General features: G+C 54.7%; 2 long non-coding RNA genes across 3 annotated transcripts; one reads left to right on the forward strand and one right to left on the reverse strand.

Moving 5' to 3' along the window:
• The first annotated feature begins 1,062 nt into the window (after positions 1-1,062).
• Positions 1,063-2,790, forward strand: LOC142365420 (uncharacterized). The gene is made up of 3 exons (XR_012766467.1): positions 1,063-1,184; positions 1,888-2,370; positions 2,729-2,790. It is a non-coding gene; the product is annotated as an uncharacterized LOC142365420 (long non-coding RNA).
• On the reverse strand, positions 1,450-5,742 carry LOC142365419 (uncharacterized). Of its 2 annotated transcripts, none has more exons than XR_012766466.1 (4): positions 5,555-5,742; positions 3,638-3,778; positions 2,641-3,049; positions 1,450-2,228 (listed from the first exon to the last, which is right to left on the reverse strand). It is a non-coding gene; the product is annotated as an uncharacterized LOC142365419 (long non-coding RNA). The 2 variants fall into 2 exon arrangements; XR_012766465.1 differs by having other exon boundaries at positions 2,641-3,236.
• Between the last annotated feature and the right edge of the window lie 17 nt (positions 5,743-5,759).

Raw genomic sequence — 5,759 nt, forward strand, 5'->3', positions numbered from 1 at the left:
ACCTCATCAGGTTCCTCTGCGCCCAACTCTCCAGCCTGGCCAGGGCTCGCTGGATCCAGCACAGCGTTACTGGTGTATCCACCACTCCTCCCAGTATTGTGTCAAAGAAGAGATTTATTTACAGCTCAGCAAGAAAACCAGCTCGGAGGTTCCTCCCAGCTTTTGCAAAGCTCTTGTCGCCTCCACCTTACCTGATTTTCTACACGGAAGAACAAGCAGCATCCCAGAAACAGCCGGCAGCAGCGAGAAAACCCCATTAATCAGGCTCGTTAGCAGAAAGCTGCCGCGCTCAGGCTTCTTCCCCTCTCTTCAGCCCTGGGCACCCATTTCCCCGGGTGGTTTTCTGCGGTCTGGGCTGCGCCAGAGATGGTATCGAGAAAAATGTTCCTCTGGGCAGCCGTAACTCAGCTGATTTATCACAGCTTTGAAATGAAAAAGGGCAATTAATGGCTACGGCGAAGGAAAAACGTCCTGCGTTTCCAGCCCTTGATCTCCAGAGGTGAAAGCCCCTTCATCATCCGACGAAAACATCAGTGGCGTTTAAGCTAAACGGGTCGTTAAATGTGCTATGAAGTATTTAAAAGACCGTTAAGGAAGAAGAGGAGGTTAGATAAGGAGGGAGGGAAGGAAAATGGTGGAGAAGAAAAGGGAAAAAAAAGTTCACCGGGCGCATCCGTCGGAATCCGCGTCTCCGGGTGCCGGATCCGGCCGAACGCGCGCGACGCCCCGCGTCTCCCCGTCCTCGTCCGCAGCGCGCCGAGGACGGACGCCGAAGGTGATGAGAGCGCGGCGCGGCTCCCCGGGAGGTCACTACCGTTTCTCTTCGCGGGAGCTTGCCGTGTCCCTCCTCACAGGGGAAATATTCCCGGAGTTCTTTGCCCCGCGATGGGTTTTTCCGGCAAGCTCAGCCTCTCCCGAGCATTTTTTTCCTTCCAGGACGAGCAGCCGGGGACTGCGAGGTGGTCGCTGCCCTGAGCAGCCTTCGTCTCCCACGGGCAGTCCCCGACCATCAGGCGACGTTGGACTTGCTTCGTTATTCATCAGCGGCATTAATTACGCACTTGAATTGTCTCTGGCTGAGGACGCTCGCAGCCGGAAAAACTCAGCGCAAAGAAGCCAGCGCGGGGTGATTTATTCCCTGAAAAGGGTCGGGACGCACCCAGGAGAGGAGAAAGCACCTGGAGGTTCTCTGGGGGGGGGGATTTGGGGAGTTTTTGGGGGGCTTGGGGTTGTTTGGGGGGGTATGGGGGTTGTTCTGGGGGGGATATGGGGAGTTTTGGGGGGATACGGGATTTCGGGGGGGGTGGGTTGGGGATTTGGTGGGGGAATTTGGGGGGCTGGGGGTTGTTTTGGGGGGCTGGGGGTTATTGGGGGGGGGATTTGGGAAGTTATGGGGGGCTATGGGGCCCCAACCCAGAAGGTCCCTCAAGAAGCGGCACTGGCCAGTAATTTAATTCAATTTTTTTATTAGTATCTTATACATTAACAGCAACAAAAAAAACCCTTGGAAACCATTGGGCCGGGGAAATGCAGCAGCAGATTTGGGAATGGCGAAGCGGGGCGGTGGGAACAGGGAGGTTCCTGGGTCCGGCTCGGTCTGGGGAGGGCTTGGGACCCCCCCCCCGTGCCACGGCAGCGATGTCGGGCAGTCCTGGGACCGACATGGCATTTATTTGCCCTCCCATCCTCCCCTTATATCCACATTTCACACCTCAGATCATCAAACATCACGTAAGAGCCTGGAAGAAGCAGAGAAGTTTCCTCTCGAAAGCATTTTCCATGAGCAAGTGGCTTAGACCCCTTTTCTCCTGGAAATTATTTAGATCTCAGTTTAAAAAAAAAAAAAATATATATATATAAAAAACCCTGCTTCCATTTCATTACCAGCACAAAACTGGCCAAGTTCAGCTGGAGGAGAGTTTTTTAATCATCTTGGGATCAATATTTCACCCGAGGCTGACGCACATCGCAGCCGCGCCAGGCTTCTGGTCCAGCCATCGATCTCCATGGGCGCTGAGTCAGCATTTCCACCCCTCGCTGGGTGGTGATTAATTATACAGCTGTTAACGACGGACTTCCCCGGCCCGCACAGCCTCAAGGGCAGCGGCGTGACGTCCTGCGTGGAAATCTGTGGATTTTGGGGGTGGAGATGAGGAAAAGATGGATTTCTGCCGACAAATCCGGCCGCCGGCTCTGGATTTTCAGGCTGGCGAAGAGGAGCCGGATCCCTGCGGATAAATCGGACGCTCCAGAGCCCCAAAACCGCCTCGAGGGAGGAGCAGGATGGGACGGGGTTCGCTGGGCTGCACCGGGGAGCATCGCCATGTGGGGACAAGCTCCCGCATCCTCCCACCCGCTCCGAACTCATCCGTAAGAGCCGTCCCCCGCCCTTCCCACCCGACCTCGCGAACAATTAACTTAATTATTCCCCAACACCGCACGGTCGGTCTCAATTAGGGGCTACGGCGCTTGCCTCAACCTCCAGCAAAATAATAATAATAATAATAATAATAATAATAATAATAATAATAATAATAAATAGCGACAAACAAACGAGGTCGTTCACCAGGGCTGAAGAGCGCGGCTGGGTAATTGCCCAAACCGCAATTAAATTAAAAAAATAAAACCCTCTCCGCTCACCGTCGCTGGGAAGAAACCTGCGCTCGCAGAGGAAAAAATCTCCTCTGCTTGTTCGTTATTATTATATTTATTTTTCTTTTCATTTCAGGGTTCAGCTTTCCACGGGAGCACTCAGCCCGCGATTTTCCTTTTATTCCCTTCGAGCTCGTCAAGGCTCTTCCGCCGCTAATTAACGGGGCTGTGGGAGACGGACGGGTGCTTGCCGGCTCCCGAAGGATCGGCCGTCTCGATACGGGGGGGCTCGATCTCCTCCAGGGAAGGCGACGCACGAGGGCCGGCCGGTGGGATTCGACGCTCAGGACGTCCGCCCGGAGAGGAAACGCGCAGGTAATTAGCCGGCAGGGTAATTAGCCACCGGAACGGGCTGCCACGAGATGCGGGGAATCATCACCTGCGGCCCAGGGGGGGTCTTTTAATGCCAGGCGTGGTGAAAAATAAACAGAGGAAAAGGTTTTCTTGGGGGGAATTTCACCGACGGATTTCTCCAGCCCGAGGACGGAGCACGGGGTGAGGGCGAGGAGCCGACAGCGAGGGGAAACTCCTCCTCCCGGGGCCAGCGAGCTCCGGAAAACGCCTTTATCCAGCCGGGAAAACGCCTTCCATCATCAAAAAGCAAAATAAAAAAGGGAGAGAAAGGAAATTTGGGGGCACCAGGGGGGGGTTGCGGTGTTATTGGTGGTGGTGGAGGCTCCAGAGGTGAAACTGCCGATCAGCGGCTTGCTCTCGGTCCAGCTCTCTCCAGAAACATGGAAAAAAATTAGGATTTTCCCCCCCAAAATCCTCGTGAAACGCCGTTCCCGGCCCCGGATGGGGAGCACCCGCCGAGGCGGTGACGCGGCCTCAGAGGAGACCCTGCCTCCACCCACCCCATCTGAAAATCCAAGCTCCCCCAGCCATCGCTGTCATGCTAATTGACATTAACGAGCCTTGCAACTCCGGCAGCTATTTTCTTTTTCGAAAAAGCCAAAGTTTTTCTGCTGTTAAATAACTTCCTCACCTGAAGTCGGAAGCTCGGGCAGCTCCGGGACGTGGCGAAGTCTGGAGGACGTCACCAAAACCCAGCGCTTCTCTCGCGTCGAGACTCGGAATTCGCGGCTCTCGTTAGCAAATTCAATTAATCCGCCCTCCGTCGCTCAACCTAACGGGGAGGGCAAAGAATCGGGGGGGGCTCCCGCAAAGCCAAACCCATCCGACGCCCGTTGCCATGGCGGGAGCACCTCCCATCCCACCCGGTCGCCGTAGCAACGGGGACTCGTCAGCAGCATCCCCCCCGCCGCGAAATTGGGGGGACGCGGCTCTCCCCGCACCCCGAAAGCGGAGGGACCGGCCCGGGGTAAGGGCTCGGATCCGGCTCCCTGCTCCCAAACCCGATAATCCGCTCGGCAAATCGCCCGCTTAATTAATTCCTGCAAGCGCCGCGCCGGGCGGGAGTTACCAGCGGTAATTAAACGCAGATAAACCACGACGAGAAGGGGAGGGCAAACAGCGAGTCGCGACGGGCACGAGCCGGGAGGAGAAAGGAAAAAGAAGAAAATAAAAAGGGGGAAGAAAATCAATTTGAAGGAAAAAAAAAGGAAGAAAATCATTTTGGAAAAAAGAAAGGAAGAAAATAAGTTTGAAAAAAAAAAGGAAGAAAATAAGTTTGAAAAAAAGAAGAAAATCAATTTGAAAAAAGAAAGGAAGAAAATCAATTTGAAAAAAGAAAGGAAGAAAATCAATTTGAAAAAAAAAGGAAGAAAATCAATTTGAAAAAAAAAGGAAGAAAATAAATTTTAAAAAAAAAGAAAATCAATTTGAAAAAAAAGGAAGAAAATAAATTTTAAAAAAAAGGAAGAAAATCAATTTGAAAAAAAAGGAAGAAAATCAACTTGAAAAAAGAAAAAGGAAGAAAATCAATTTGGGAAAAAAAAGGAAGAAAATAAATTTAAAAAAAAAAGGAAGAAAATCAATTTAAAAAAAAAAAAAAGAAGAAAGTCAATTTATAAAAAGCAAAAACAGGGGACGAGGAAGCCCTCAGCACCCCTTGCCTTTTTCCTTTTCCCCTCCAGCGCCCGTTTTGGGGCCAGCGACGTACGCCGAGCCCGGCGACGGTCAGTTCCGCTTCGGAAAAACGCCCAACCCCAGGAAACTTTGCTCTCGGAGCGGCCGCTTAACCCAGGCTAATTCATCGTATTCCCCCCCCCCCCCGGTGAATAAAACGCATCACGCCCCAGAGCTAAAAACACCTTTTTAATTAGAGGGGGCCCCGCTAATCACCCTGCCTGAGCCCAACGCAGCGCACGGGCTGACAATTAACGCGCCTTCAACGCGAGACGGCTGCCGAGACCCTCTCGCCGCTCCAGATTTCCTTTTTTTCCAGGTGTTTCAGCCCAAAAATAAATCAAAAGTAAGCCACGACGCGTGAGGTGGCGTCGCGGCAGGGTCTTCCCGCGACGGGACGCTCTGCTGGCTTTGCTGTTAGTTTGGGGGGGGGTTTATGAGGTCTGGGGGTGGTACGGTGTTGGCGCGGCCGCTCGGATGCTTCTCCAGGGGACGCGGGAAGGGACGGCGCCGGGGTGGGAGGGCCACGCTCCGGCCACGCCGCAGCGGGCAGGAGACCACCCCGAGACCCCACAACCGTCCCCCCCCGGCCCGGCTGCAGCAGGGGGTGGTGGGCACCGAACCGGGCACCGAACCGGGCACCGACCCGGGCACCGAACTGGGCACCAAACCGGGCACCGACCCGGGCACCGGCCCCCCACCCTCCAGCCCAACGCTCCGGCCCAGCGCCGACATTGTCCGAAAGTCTCTTTGTTTCTGTATTTTCTTCAAGAAAGAAGAGCCGAGATGAGGTTTTCCCCTCCCCCATCCGATGACGAGCCACCAGAATACCCCCCAAACCCCCAGGTCCCTCCTGGGACGCGGGCAGACTCACCCGAGAGCGGCGTGCGGGGGGCTGTGCCCCCGTTCCGGGGGTCCCCGGCGAGCCCCAGGTCACCGGTGCTGCTTCCTGTGCCGCAGGATCTCGGTGGGGGTGAGGGTCAAATCCTGCCGGCAGACGTCGCAGCGGTAGGGTCTGCGGAGGGCCGAGGTCATGGACGCGCTTTCGGTCACCTCTTCCGGGGGGGCTGCGAGAAAAC

This window comes from Opisthocomus hoazin, chromosome 39, assembly GCF_030867145.1.
Source record: "Opisthocomus hoazin isolate bOpiHoa1 chromosome 39, bOpiHoa1.hap1, whole genome shotgun sequence".
NCBI classification, from domain to species: domain Eukaryota; kingdom Metazoa; phylum Chordata; class Aves; order Opisthocomiformes; family Opisthocomidae; genus Opisthocomus; species Opisthocomus hoazin.